Raw genomic sequence first — 15,353 nt, 5'->3', positions numbered from 1 at the left:
TTTGGTGCCTGAGTTTGGGTAACACTGCAGTTACTCAGTTTGAGTCCTTCTAAACTAACTCACTCTAAGCCAGGACGCTTGAGACCAGAAATAAAACTATGGCACTGTCTGTCAGATATGGATATAGTGGCACAAGTATGTTCTGTGCCATCAGAGACACTGGTTCATGACAGGTAGCTGTCAAACTTGCTAATGGTGAAATGTGCTTTTTGTGTCTTTTTCTTGTTATTTTTCGATCTGCATCAGTTTTGCAGTCAGTTGGGAATGAGAGCATCAGACTGCAAGAATAACAAAGGAAAGCAGAGAAACTCCAAACCATCTAAATGCAGCCTGATCTGACTCAGCAGGCTTAGGAACCAGCAGATTTGTGTCCCTGTGAACTAGCCTGATCTAGCCACAACTCATCACACCATGGTAGGCGGATGCCTTCATGATGTCCCTGTTGTGGGTAAACCAGCCTACCTTACACCTTCTGACACATATACTCATTGACAGCATGACAACTGGTGGGAGGCAGCATTGTGACTTGGCAGCTGTTAGATCTGCCACTGCAAGGCAATTCAAATAGAGCCAATTTGTGCAGTTCTCAACAGCCTTTTCGGATTGCTTGAGCAAAGAGGAGGACAATAAGGTTTATTCATATTTATTTATTATTATTATTTTCAGTCCAAGCCCCTTTGTTTTAGTAGTACTCTGTGGAGAATTCAAAACCTTTCCCTCAGCTGACATTCCTTGGCTTTCTACAGGAATGTGGGTAACAAGAATGAAAATGTCTTTGAGAAGCTGTACTGCCAATTGCCTTCTCTGCAGTCCACTCTTGGATTCTGGCTGTCTGCTGCGATATGTGTCAGACAGCTGAGCATCAGAAACATCTCTAGCTGGCCATACTCATGATAGGCAGGTACCGCATGTCACCTTCACTTTCCCTAATACAAGGAGACAGTATCATGAGGAGTGTCAGTGAAGATTTACAGCCCATTGAGATCCCTCTTTCTCTTTCCCAGGAACTAATGTGAGCAATAAAGTACACAAGCTCATGAAACCACATAACTCTTTTTGTCAGCTGTGTCACTTGGATTCAATATATCCCATACTAGGTGACAGCAGTGTCTGCTATTGTGTGGTGAATGTTCCAAAAAAAAAAAAAAAAACACAAGCATAGCTCTCACCCTCTCCAAACACAGAAAACAGAATCAAACCTTTGCACACTAGCAAGGCAAGTCTTGCAGATACGTTAACCTATTCACCTTATCTCCTGATTTCAGGTTGTTAGCTAGTTCTGCTTCTTTTGCTTTCTTGTGTGCTTTTTTTTTTTTTTTTCCGTATATCCATTTTCTTTTCTCCAGATACAGAGGAAGCAAAGTGCTGTCACATCATTATAATTCTTGACAACATAATTCCTTTAGGTCAAAAGCAAAGCAGTGTAGCTTTGAGGAAATGAGTATTCCCCTCCTTTCCCTAATGGCAAACTGAAAGCTCCAAAGAGATTTGTCACCTTTGAGAAAATAAAAACCCATGAGTGATTATGGACTTTTGATTAAACTTATTGCAGTGTCTTCTAATATTTTTCAGTACTCTTGCTAGCAAAAATGGCTTCTTAATCTTCATATAGAATGCACATATCTTCACATAGAATACAGCTGAGATTAATGGAGACATGAGAAATCATTCGCTTATCCACTGCTGGATGTTGGGACAAATTTGCAAACGTGTACGTATTCTTCCTTTTTGCTGAATTGGACTGTGGTGTTGCCTATCAAAACTGTCTTACCAAAAACTATCAATATATCTTCACTTGTGAGACAGTTGTGAACAAGGAGAATTGTGCTGAGGAAAAAAAAACTGTTATGACTTGGCAGGATGTTAGCATTGCCACAGGTAAACTGATTTGTGAGGGCTGATTTCTGTCCTAGTTGTTACTGCAGAGATTGGAGTAGCTACTACGTAGATGACCAGAATTTTTCACAGTACTGCACAGGCTGACAGATGACTTCATGCTAGAAAGGTTTTCTGCTTCCTTGGTGATATTTCAGGTGACATTTATTAGTTAGTAATAATGCAGTGAATTTATACAGGAGATAGCATCTGACTCTTCACACCTGACTCTTCACACCATCTCTGGGAATTTATTCATAGTGTTGCACAGCTGAATCAGTGATCCATTCCAGCTGAATCCATACTACATTGTCCAGAGCTTAGGAATCCTTGTTTATGTGAAAACTGAAGAAGCAGAGCAAAAAAGTGTGTTGGTTACCATAAGCAGTGGGTGGGGGAAAGACCAGAAGAGAAGTCTATAAAGGATGAAGGAAAGCACAGATCCACAAAATGGTTAAGGCTGGCAGGGATCTATGGGTCCATCTGGTCCAGCCCCTGCCCAAGCAGTGCCACCCAGAGCAGCTTGCCCAGGACCATGTCCAGGCAGCTTTTGAAGATCTCCAAGGAGGGAGGCTCCATAGCTTCTGTGGGCAACCTGTGCCAGTGCTCCATGACATGAACAGTACAGAAGTGCTTCCTGATCTTTAGATGGAACTTAAACTTGTTCCAGGTTGTTCCCACTGCCTCTTGCACTGGGCAATACTACTATGCTGGGCACTGGAAACACACCATGGAATGTGTTGATGTGTTCCTTAACACAATAAATTGTAATGTAACTACGTCGTCTGGAAAGAGTGCCTGTGTTGATCTTTTTTAGCAATGTAGGCTTAAGAAATTCAACAAGAATAAGATGCTTGAAGGTTATATTCTTTCTAGGTCTGGCAGGGTTGGGTGAATATTCAGTTAGCCAACTCTGCTCTCTCACACCTTAACTTGTAGACTATTAAGAACTTTTTAAGACCCAACTATTAAGAACTTTTAAAGTATTTTCATATTGAAATATTTTCTCCAATTTTTGTGCATATACAGGTCTTTTGCATCTCACTACTGATGCTTTAAGCAAGGGCTGAAATGTGAGGTTTTTGGGGGCTAATGAAATAATATGTTTTCATAAAAATCAAAACAACTGGAAAGGTTTAAATTAGAAAAATGTACTGTATGCTTAGCTAATTATGTTGGGATTTTTGCTATGTTTTTGTTTTCAGTCAGGCACAATCTAGAAACCTGTGGGCTAGTTCTGCCTTGTTTTTCCTTTTCCATTTAGCAGTATGGGAAAGGAAATTATGGTTCTAATTTTGCTTTATTTTTATTGGGTTTATTCTTTGTACTCATAATTACTATGTTCCATACTGCAGAAGGGTGAAATTATATGCTCATTATGGAATTAATTAAAGTCAGATTAAGTCAATTGATTCCCCTCACCATCCCTGCTGTGCATATACTTTTTGGGGCCTTTTGGCACTGAGGCGTCATTACATTCTCTAATTTCCTCAGGCACTAGGTAGGAACTCCCCCCTCTCAAAAGAAGAAATGCAATTGCACTTGTTCTCAATTCCAGTGCTCCCAATGTGCTTAACTCTTGGCAAATTGCATGAGTCAACCTGAAAGTCAAAGTTTTTTCTTCACTGTTTTTCTTTTTTTCTTGTCAGAGCCCTTCCAGGTGCTGCTTATGAGCTTGCAAACCCTACTGACAGGGATAATTCTGTGTACCACAAGTAAATGAAGTTAACTGTATATTTCACAGTCACTCCTTGGACTGTCCCCCTCAACCTCTCTGCTCATCCTTCCCCTTTGTAATTTCTGAATGAAGTACAAGAGCCTGTATCAAACAGATGTCTCCAGCCATCCCATTAGGCCTTGAAAGTAAAACATTAGGGCCACTCCTTACAGGGAGAAGACAGTGCTGGTTTCATTGTTTTACCCCAAGCACAGACAGAATCCACTATGGATGACAATAGAAGCAATTCATATTGTAGTGAACATTTTGGGTTTAAAAGGCATCCAAATGAGAAAAATGGGAGACAAATATTAAAACTCCCTACAGAGGTGTAAATTGAAGCACTAGGATTCTTGAATCAAGACCAAGAAGAAAAAAGACTAGAAACAGAATGTGGAAGTAGTGCTTCTACTTTACAGTGTGAAGTTCAAAGAGCAATCAAGCAAACTGGATCTCTCATGATGTGATGCTATAGGCAAAAAAGGCAAGGCCAAAGTTCTCAAGTTCGTGCACCTTACACGGGCAGGCTAATTCATACCGAAATGGAGTGAGCGAGCAGTGGCTGCTCTGCCTTTGGAACTGGAGATATTTAGTACATGTACATGTGTAGCTGCTCTTTCCCAGACAATGTGTGATCTTTATAGTATGACAAAGTCATAAGGAAGTATATTGAGAATAAAGATGATAAAGTTAAGAATTCATGGAATATTAAATTACATCTCTAATACAATTACCCAAAGTTCTTAGCAAGTAAAAACATTTTTATTGTTTGTTTTCAATAATTGAGGGATTTTTTGCTGTTTAAAAAATAAAAAACAATGAAAAATATTTAATAGGAGGGATGTCACCTGTATAATAGCAAGCACTTCCCTGCTGTAATTCTTCTGGAGCTACTGATGCAGTGGAAGTGTCTGTATTCTCAAATGATTATTTGTGCAATATCCACCATGTAGTTTAGTCCCATATTTTGTTGAGGGTGCATTTTTTATGCTTGTTGTTGTTGCCTTCTTTGTGCTGATCTTTCTATCCTTTTTAAAAAGAATGTTATTCTGCTTTGTACTTGCCAAGGGAGTCATGCGGGTTCGTTCTATTTTGTTGAAGTTTCTTTTCTGTTAGAACAGCAGATAGCCACCTACTAATTAAAGTAAATGTGCACACATGAATGTCTCCACAGTGCTTTAAGATTGATACTTCTCCTGCAGCTATTTATCCTTTTTGATAAGAAAGGTATTTGTGCCCTTTATTCTACTTGCATTGCATCTTATGTTCACTTCGTCATTCTGAATATCATTGGACTGTGGTGAGATTAGTGACCTCTGAACTGTTTTCTCATTTCTGACACTCATTCACTATGTGACTTGTGCAAGTCAGTAACAAGTCAATTGCTACTTGAATTGGTTGTGGATGTTCAGTACTGCTAAAAAAACCACTAAGATGGAGTTTTAAGATAGCTACAAAACTTAGCACAAATCATACTAACATAATTGGGATAGCTGAGCATCCTACTTTAAGCTTGCTCAGCTATCTTTGCAAATAAATACCATCAGAATTAATGCTTTAGCATTGCTCTCCAACTACTGAGTTGTAAAAAAAAAAAAAAAAAAAAAAAAAAAAAAGTAATCTTTATGAAAATTGCTTTCCTAGTGAGGTTACTAAGGTGATGAGCTACTTTCAAATAGCTAGTTGTGCTTTCATAATTTTAAGGCAAATATGGCTGGAGGTGTCATGAACTTAGTAGGTTTTTCATGGAAAACATTACTGAGATTAAGCAAGGTAGATGTATAATTAGTCTGTTAGTACTACAGACCTATCAATAAGAAAGTTTAATTCAAAGGTAAATTTAATATTTGTTCCAGGACATTAAGGAATTGTGAATCTGACATATGCGGGTGGGGGGAATAATTTCAGCCTGCCATTCTGAAACTTAATTTGGTTGTACATAGAAGTTTTTTTGTTGATGTGACCCCAACTAGAATACTGAAGATTTGTGAGAGATGAGAAAACCCCAGGTCCTTACTTTGCAGATGAGCAACTGAAGTGCATAGCAACTTACTTGTTCAGTCTTGCAGGAAGTCTGTGGTGAACATGGACTTCAGCATAGATTGTGTAATACTTTCTTACCTTGGTGTCTCCTGTCAGTACAGGCAGATGCCCTTAAAAAAAATGGAACTGCCATTAAGTGCATTTCCATTTCCTAGTCCACCTTTAATTAGGTGCAATGCAGGAGACATTATATTTTTAATTGCTACAAGGTGAGCTGTAGCTTGCAAATGCTAACACCAATTTTCTATTCCTAACCATTGTGTTTTAGAAAGGGAGGAAAATATGGAGACCTGCAAGTTTCATGAATAACATTTTTAACTGATTCCAGCTGTCAGGTCCTGATTGCTAACGTTCTGTTTCTCTTCAGTGTACTTGCATATTCTTTTTTCCCTTTTGCTGGATCATTGATTTATTGTAGTTAATTCTTTTTTTCTGCTATCGCTAGGCCAGGAGACACCTGACTACAAACAAACCTGGCTAGATTCCAGAATTGAAAGACATAGCTCTATGCTAGCAACTTTTCTCAGTGTGGAATGAACACATTTGAGCAACCTGATGTAGCTGATGGCGTCCGTGCCCATAGAAGGGGGCTGGAACTAGTTGCTCTTTAGGGTCTGTTCCAACCTAAATCATTCTATGATTCTGTGAAAGGAAAATATAACACTAAAGGCATGAAAGTCTGACTTCTGCACTTACGTATGGAGAGATTTATATTCTCTTTTGATGTTACTACAACTGCCTCTGTTCCTTATTTGTTCAGGTGATCTTGATGAATGTAGCTAATTGTTCTACTGCTGTTATCTGTTTTCGGATGCCTAATGAGTCTTCAAGAAATACCTGAACCATTACCCTTTTAGTTTTTGAAAGGATGTTATAAGTGAAACTATTAGATCCAGCCTTTCAGGTGCTACACTCAAGACGTATAACTCACAATGCAGTATTAAGTGAAAGAAGCAATGGAGCTGCTAACAGGAATGGCATGAAGAACTGGTGTGCTTTTATTTTTTAATACTTTAAAAATGATCAAACTTTGGGACAAGAGCGATGTAGTGAATCTTCTCTCTTTCCTTCATTTTCCTCCAGCAATATTCCCAGCTGAGTTTGCAAGGCCTGGAAGGGTTTAAAGGGAGAAGGAAAGGAAAATTGCCTGAATGGCCAGAGGACTAAAGGGTAGAATTTGAGTTTAGTTTGTACTTTTATGATGCAAAGATGCAACTGAGCCTCCACTTTTGATTTAGCCCTTTGGACACGGTCAGAAATTTCTCTGTATTAAAGTGCATTATGGAGATTACTAGCAGATCACTCCTAGAAGAGTTAAAATAGTTCCCTAAGTGTGTTCTGGTACAGAAAATAAATTGGATCTCAGAAGAATTTAGCTCTGCTCTTTAGAAAATTGATGATATCTCCTCTGCATAAAGGAGGCCATTTTATTCAGGGATTACAAGGCAGGTGTAAAACAAGTCAACAGAAGACTTGGGAAGCAAATGTATGTTACCTTGCCAGTCAATAGGTTGGAGGACTAAAGTATGTGCAGTAGTTAAATGGATTCTCCAAGGTTTTTGTGGACTATGAGTTCAGGAGACTTGCATGCAGTTGATTATCTGGGAAGAAGACTAGAGACTACACAGATTATATCAATGTATTTCAATAAAAAGAGAGCGGTTACAAGTGAGCCTTGAAGTTTTTCAAGAAAAATATATGTGTAATTAAAGGACTGCATTTGACAGGTATCTGAACATTAGTTAAACCTGTCAGTACTTCCTCAAATAATTTAATGGTAACAGCAGTAATTAAGTTGGACTGTGCAAGTCTTTTTTTCCCTGTTTGCTTTCTATTACAACTAAGTTTATACCCAGACATAGAGAGGATTGGTTTAAAAACTAAACATTACATTTGGTCTTTCCAGATTTTCTGTAGCTAAAATGAGCTTGATTTTTAAAATAGATATCTTTATGTATCTGTGATTTCTTGACATTAGCCTCTGGATGCTAGCATTAGCTGAACATTTAGTCAACAGCTATAAGTAATGCAAGCATTAACTCTTCAAGGTCATAAAGATCATTCCATTGGCAGTACTCCCCAGTGTAAAATTTAGACATGAGAGGCTTAGAGCTTATTTTTTCTTGTAATATAGCTATACTCTTCTCTGTTCCTATCTGGGGATTGACCTTGGTGATTTTACTTTCTGGGAAAATTGAAGTGTATTGTCTTTACTGCATTTTTGCCTCACATATGTCAGTTTCAGAAGTAAAAAATGCCACTTTTTAAAGTAATGAAGCCTTGCATTTGCTAAGGAAAAATCTTTAGGAATAGCTCATTAATTTCTGAAGGGGCTCACTGGCTTTGTAGAAGTCATATGTGGACAGATTATGGCTTTAGATACTGAAGTCTTAAAAACTTTCAGATAAAGAAACATAAGTTAGCCTTCATATATATATATATATATATACATGTGTATATATATATATATATATAATAGGGTGGCTTTATCTGGATTATAGCTTCCCAAATAATATTTGATATTTCTATAGCTTATTATTGATCTATAAAGTCTGGGAACACCTCAGGAAGGTAGGAAGATGTTAATCACCTCATTTTTATATGCTAAGAAACTAGGTCACATAGTTCATCCATTTCATGAAAAGATTTTCTTTCTTTTGTTCCAAAATAATATATATTTTTTGAACTGTCAGTCAAGACAAGGTGTAAAACCACGTTGCAGGACAAATGGAGTATAAATGGATTTTGTAAATTCTTTCATATCAAAGCAAACAAGACCAAAAAAAAAAAAAAAAAAAAAAAAGCTTGCAAATGTTTTAAATGCAGCATGGTTCAAAAACTGATAGAACATAAGTTTTGTAAATCCCCTTAGTTGCAGCTATCTTCCATATACTGTTCATATTTTTTCACTTGTATGAGAGTTAAAACACAAGAACTTTTCTTACACTAGAAGTCCCACTTCACCACAGAATGGTCCAGAACTTGGGAGTATGGTAAGTCAAGACATGTGCAAATAGGTGCTTTTAGCACTTTTTGACAGCTCTAATTCTAGTGCTGCTCCGTGCCTTGATAATCTAATGTTAGAGAAGCTTGAGGGCTGCCGTGGTCACAGGAATGAATATGTATCAGCTGGGTGTGAAATAGCTAGCAAGTTCTTTTCTTAGCTCCACATATGCAAAGTTAGCTCTTTCACTGAAACCATCTTCTCTGAACTGATGAGGATGACAACACGTGCAGCTATTCTAGACACTTAAACATTTCTTTTCATTGTAACCTACATTTTATTTTCATCAATCAGAGGCTCATGTGGACATGCAACCATTTCTACTAGCTACAGCTGAGTAGTTGGTTTATAATGACTTTACAAAAAGCCAACAAAAGTGTAGCCAGAGTAATTTTGGATTAACTGTCCTTACATCAGGTTGTCCTTAACAAATGCTATTCTACATTAACAGAATTCTGGTCATGCATGTAACATCTTTCTCCCATTAAAAGGATGGTCTTGACAAAACAGTTACTGCCAGTGCTTTGTCAGGTTTAATCATCGACTTACCATCAGTGTAGCCAATTGACCATGCTAATAAAATTTATGCATATGTTGAAGAAATTGTGTTTTTTTCTATCTTCTCACTCCAGAGGCTCTAGGCATAGCTGTCAGTACAACATATGACCTCCCTGTTGCACAGAACCTGATCAGGATATTTGTATCTTGAAGGAATCCTAATATGTTCAGAGAAATTTATTGTTACAAAAATGAGTACAAACAGCTGTCCTTGTTCTTTCACCTTCCACAATGACTAAGTAAAAAGGTCTGGAGTGCCCCAGCATCTATCTAGAATGGAAGAATGAGAGTCCTTAAACAGAGACAGCAAGGAGAGAAAAGATTTTTTTAAGTAAAAGATTAGCAAGGAGATAAGCTATCTGTTAATCACATCAGTATGATGTCTAGGGGGTATCAGAGAGAACTGGATGTGTTGTGTATTTACCTATTAGAAAGCCCAATTGTTGTTCTTACTGTTTACTCTTCTTACATTTTTCTCGGAGCTCCTTTACAGAATGAAGTTTTCTGAATACTCCATAAGGGGACACAATTCCATATCCTGATGGGAACTTTTTGGTATATTATTAAAATCCCTAGATCTACAAAGAGTAGAGCAAGGAACGGAATGAAATCAATGAAATCCAGTCCAAGAGGAGCCAGATAGAATGCTGCAGGTCCCAGTATTTAAAAGAGGAATGAGTCCAAGTGCCTGGTGATGGGTTCAGCAAGCCTTTGTTGGTGTTCCAGGAGATTATTTTCAGCTCAGGAACAGTGCTGTTTAGGTACAATGGATTGTAATTTAAATGAACTTGCTAGGGAGAAAAATGGAGCCTTCAAGGGCCAAAAGGGATGTCTTTTACTCACTCCCAAGGTTTAGAACAAGCTGAAAACTGAAAAAACATGGTTTACATTGTCATGTGATACCATCATTAAAAGTTTAGGCAGGTTAATTGGAATGGTAAGCCAGCAGCCAGGAAAATCTAAAGACAACAATTAATGTGCCTTAAAGCTGTTGAACAGTGGAGAGAGAATTCTTCAGTAGTTGTTAGCTTATTGCCTTTTCATTCTATTTTTGGTAGAGTAAGGAGAGCTACCTTAGGCATCTCAATGTATGACTGTCTGTTCTGACATGGCTTTTATCACCATCGTTCAGAGCCCCATGAGGGTAAGTAACCATTTCTCATGATGTATTGCAGAGCAGTCATAACTACCCTGAGGTGACTCTGAGGGCTGAAGCAGAGGTAATGAGACAAGGCAGGCCCATTTTCATCAGAGTTCAGGGAGCGGAAGATGAATCAGTTGGAGTAGTCTCCCCTTAGACAGTACTTTGAAAGGCAGAATATGTTGAAATAAAGGCTCTCAACCCTACCCTTAATCTCAGTGGCCCTGTGTATTAAGCAAATGTGTTACTTTCCTCATTAATCAAACAGAAAAAAAATCAAAGTGTGCAGATTATGCAGGGTTAAATTATGTGTTTTACGGAAATCAGGGTTTAGATTTACCATTGTGACTCATGACCTGTATCTCTAGAGTTTCTGCTGCAGTGAAATGACAGCACCATAGTGGTATTCATGCCATGCAGACCGTGCTATTTTAGCAGGATAGATCTTGTTTGTTTTTCCCAGTGGATGCAAATTTTTTCCAGCTTCTGTCCCATGAAGACTTGGTCAGCAGCTGCACTTCAGATCCTAGCTTAGTAGTGCACAGTGTGCAAAAAAACCTCAGAGCCAATACTGTAATATTAATATTTATAATTTGGATTTTCTCTCTCTCGTCCCCCTCCCCCCCCCCCCCCCTATTTCTTGTCTTTTCACTACACCAAGTGCCGTTCTGCTCCTTAGTTTGCAGAGCCTTCACAGACCCTGGGGCCAGCACAGATAGCAGAAACTCGCAGTGGCCAAGTAAGCTGAACACAGGCACCACATGTAGAACTGAAATGCAGAGGTATCCTGTGTTCGGTTGAGCATTTCCTCATACAAGCACACTGAATTCCTAAAAACCTCTTTGCTTTCTCATTAATTTCTTAATTCATTGGCATGGCCTGAAATTCCATTTCTGGGATGAGAAGGCTCGTCCTTATACGCTGCTTGGAGCTTTGAGGCCTCTACCAGTTTGTTTACTGCTGGTAGCAGCAGACAGCTACATTTCTGTTCCTCTCAATTAACATAAGCAATTCTTTTTCATTTATTTCACTCCATTGTACAACTGATTTCTTTTTTTTTATTCTAATGCTACACATCTTTATTCTTAAATTTCCATTGCTCTTGTATTCTCTTAAAAAATTATCCAGCAAATGTATATATTTGAGATTCTGTGAATTCCATTTACTGAATGGATGATTGGTTTTCCCGGTACAGATGAGGTGCTGGCAGGAGTTACAATGGGAATATTTACCCCTTGCTCCATTCTGACTACTAAATGTAAATGATACATGCACTCAAATGAGCTGTTACTCTCCTTTGAGAATGCCATATTAAAATTTTATCTCTGCCAATTTATATTCTGACTGAACAGAAACATTGTATATTACTAGTCAAAAATTAAGTAGCTAGTAACTAAAAGACAGTTTGAATACCATTGGATAACAATACTTTTGTGCTACCACAGTTTTGATCATTCTATACCAGCTTACTTGTTGAGGGAGTATTTAGGACTAGAGGCTGGATCCACGTTAGCACTCCAAAAAAAGAAAAGAAAAAATCACTTTACTTTTAAAACCTTTAGTGCTGTTTTATGTTATGTCTCCAAGATTTTTAAAACCACAGTGCAGTAAATATACTGTTCTAGATTTTCAAAAACTGTCAGAATTTTTTGTTGTAAATACACTATTCTGTATTTTGTATGCACATCCACAGCATTCACAGGTAGGAAGTGACACTTTCCACTGAGGCTAATCTTCAGTATGGGGCTTGGCAATTAGTTAAACGCACAGAGCACTGCAGAATAACCTGAAAAAACAGTCTATATAATTGTTACATACAGGTAATTCTGTGATACTCAACTTGATTAAGAAGCTGATGAGGCTGACAATAACACAGGGTAAGGGCACCATTTTTTTTTGTTTTTTTTTTTTTTTCTGAATATCTGAGCAATCGGTATCAGATTTAGCTGGTGTCTGGGCTAGCTGAAAACCCCACACCCTTCACATATCCTTTGCAACCTAAATTTTTGTGATTCAGAACTCGTCTGATGTTCCAACTGTTGTTCTGCTGTAAACACTCACATAAAATACTTCTAATGCTGTATCTCCTGTATAATCAATTAGAACATCCAAGTGTAAGCTGTTAGGATATTTTCCTGTTTTTCTGAGCACAACATGGCACTTCAATGTAAATGGTAATAACCACAACAATAAAGTTCCATAATAGGTTTCCACTATCAGTGTTGCACCTACAACAAACAGTAGACACTTACATCCTTCTTTTTATGTAGCATTCTTTAACCAATCTTGAAAGCAATCACAAGTGCCAAAGCTGCACTGCTACATGTCATCCTTCAATATTCACTTTCTGTAGCATGTGATAAGCTTCAGAGATTTTTTTTTCATGGTTTGGTAGCTTCCCCTAAATTTTTCCTTTTAAGATAAATCATTCCTGTATCTCAAAGCAATTCACAGTACAGTTTTGAAGTATCGGTGATTAGAACGCTCATTCTTTTGCTTCTCTGTGGTGACTACCGGTAATGAAAGAGTTTTCAAAATCCAGCCTTAGTAAGCTGTGGCTTTTCAGTAGTCAAAATCATCATATGTGGAATGTTCAAAACAATCCACACAGTGGCTTAGCACCTTTTGTGAAACACTTTGTTCTCCCTTTGGCTTAACTAGTCCTTGATAGGGATTGCTGGATTTATGTGCTGAGCAGTGAATGCAAAAAGCAATGTGGAGGATCCCTGGAGCTCTTGCCATGAAAAAAATTGTGACTGAGCTCTCAATATGATCTTCTGCAGTAATTAGCTGTTTTTAACTTTATCTACCATATCACAGACTCTGTGTACTATAGAATTTAACATCTCAGCCCATTAACCAATATCCCTGAGCAAGTCAAGATGCCAAAAGACTATTATCTCTCGTCCTTGATTTCCTATCAGCTATACCCAAGGATTATTGAACCAGCAAGCAGATTAACTTTTGTTTGTGATCCTTTGGCAAGGTTCCAGATAATGTAGCATCTGAGATGATTTGTCAGGCATTTGCACATTTTAAATAGGGGGGGGAAAATCTCCAAACAACCACAAATTAGCTGAAGAACAGAAGGAAAAAATCCATGAATTATTTACAAGCGAACATATGCTCCCTCCCATTCTTTTTTGAGCGAATGACTTGTCAAACACCTTTTTCTAGATGCTTGGAAGTCCTAAGGAAAGTAGTATTGCTGCAAGTGTGTGTACATCTTGATGTGTCTAGGCAGGGCATGGTGCAATACAGTTAAACTTAGCTAAGACGTATTGCAGAGGGAAAATGCACATTGCAATTACACACTTAGGACCGATGTTTTCCTAATGCTACTTAATCATGTGTCTGAATCTGTAAGTGTATGTTGATGGAAACTGATGGAGCTGTACACATAGATGAGGGTTTGCATGTGAGGATCCAGTCAGAGAACTGAGAAGTATCGTTAGTTGTGAATATTAAAGAGATTTTTCCATTTTCCCTTAGCTAGCTCTTTTGTCAGGAAACAATGTTATGTGGTTACTTTTCCAAGCTGGGTAATAGTTTTTGAAGTTCAGTGTTGAATAGTCTGAAGTTCCTCAAGGACTTAGAGGCCCCACATTCAGTGTATTTCAAATAACATTTAAAGAGAGGTAGTAAGAAGCACCAAAGTCACAGATTTTCCTGGAGAACTACAGTCCTTATTCCCGGTTCTACAGAGGTTTCTGGCTTAATTTTTTATACAGTTTCTGAACTTAATCTCAAAAGATGTATTCTGAAATATGCCCACAGCACAATGACATGCTGTACTAGTGTGACCAAATCAGTGGGACAAACAGCATAAAACAAGCCACAGCACTGGGTCATACAGAGAAACTGCCCTGGGTCCTTGTAGCAGTATAGCCATGTTAACACGGAGTTCTGCTCAAATTAATTAGCTCTGTCTCTTAACGGGGTGGCTTTAAGTACTACTTTACTATTTAGAGTTCCCAAGCCAGCTCATTTGGCACTAATATGGAGTCTCTGGGTGATGCTCAGCTCGTGCTGTACACATGCCTGCTAGGTATCTCGGAAAATTCTGCTTTTAATCCACTACACTGCAGATTCCCAGGCTGTGAAGCAGAGAAGGCAAAAATGGAATAGTGCATCTTATCTTTGGTTAACTTCTCTTTCATATGTTCATACAGAGTCTATGTAAATAAAAGGTATTGCTATTAAAGGAAAAAAAAAAAAAAGAAAAAGAAAACACAAAAACCAGCCAACAAACAGATAAAGGCTATGTAGCCATACTTATCTGTAGCAAGTTTCTCCACAGCTGCTCAAGACCTGTCATCATCTTTCAGTAGATTTGCCGCTAGCAAAGCACTTACATTTTTCTGCTTTTCTGAAGGCTTTGTTGTGTGTGCCAGTAATTACAATTATTCTAGTAATGACAGCCCTGTAAATGACATCCTAGAGTTCTCAAAACTCGCTATCATAGCCAACAGCTATCTTAGCACAAGCACCACATGTTCGCTCTCCCAAGGGAAATGTCAGTCAAGTTCCGTTCTTGCACTTTTCCGTCTTATGTATGTCAGCAGACGTGTGCGCACACACGTGTGCGTGTAGCTCCTGGGAACTGACAGAACAGGTGCCCCAGGAGCATCCCACAGCAGAGCTCCACAACAGGTACCAAAAGGAGTCTCAGATTCTCCTCTCTCTGATGGCCACATACTCCACTTGTTTCTTGTTCCCTGCATCTGGCTCTGGGAGATGTAGGGACCTGGTTTTCATTAGAACTGTACAAGCTGCAGCTGACAGCCGGTTTCTACAAACCTGGGGAGCCCTGTCTGATCTATCGGTAAGCATTCGGTATCATAAATGTGCTGACGTAGTTGTAGCATGAAAAAACTTAACTGTCAAATTGCATCAAATGTTTTTGTAAAATAAAAATTAAAAAAAAAAAGAAGAAAAAAAAAGAAAAAAAAAGACCAAAAAAAAGTGATATTTTGATTCTTCCTATCTTGGTTTAAATAGGATCAGCAAGTGGC

The sequence above is a fragment of the Anas acuta genome, chromosome 5 (genome assembly GCF_963932015.1).
Source record: "Anas acuta chromosome 5, bAnaAcu1.1, whole genome shotgun sequence".
Taxonomy (NCBI): Eukaryota; Metazoa; Chordata; class Aves; order Anseriformes; family Anatidae; genus Anas; species Anas acuta.
Note: the sequence above shows the minus strand (reverse complement) of the source record.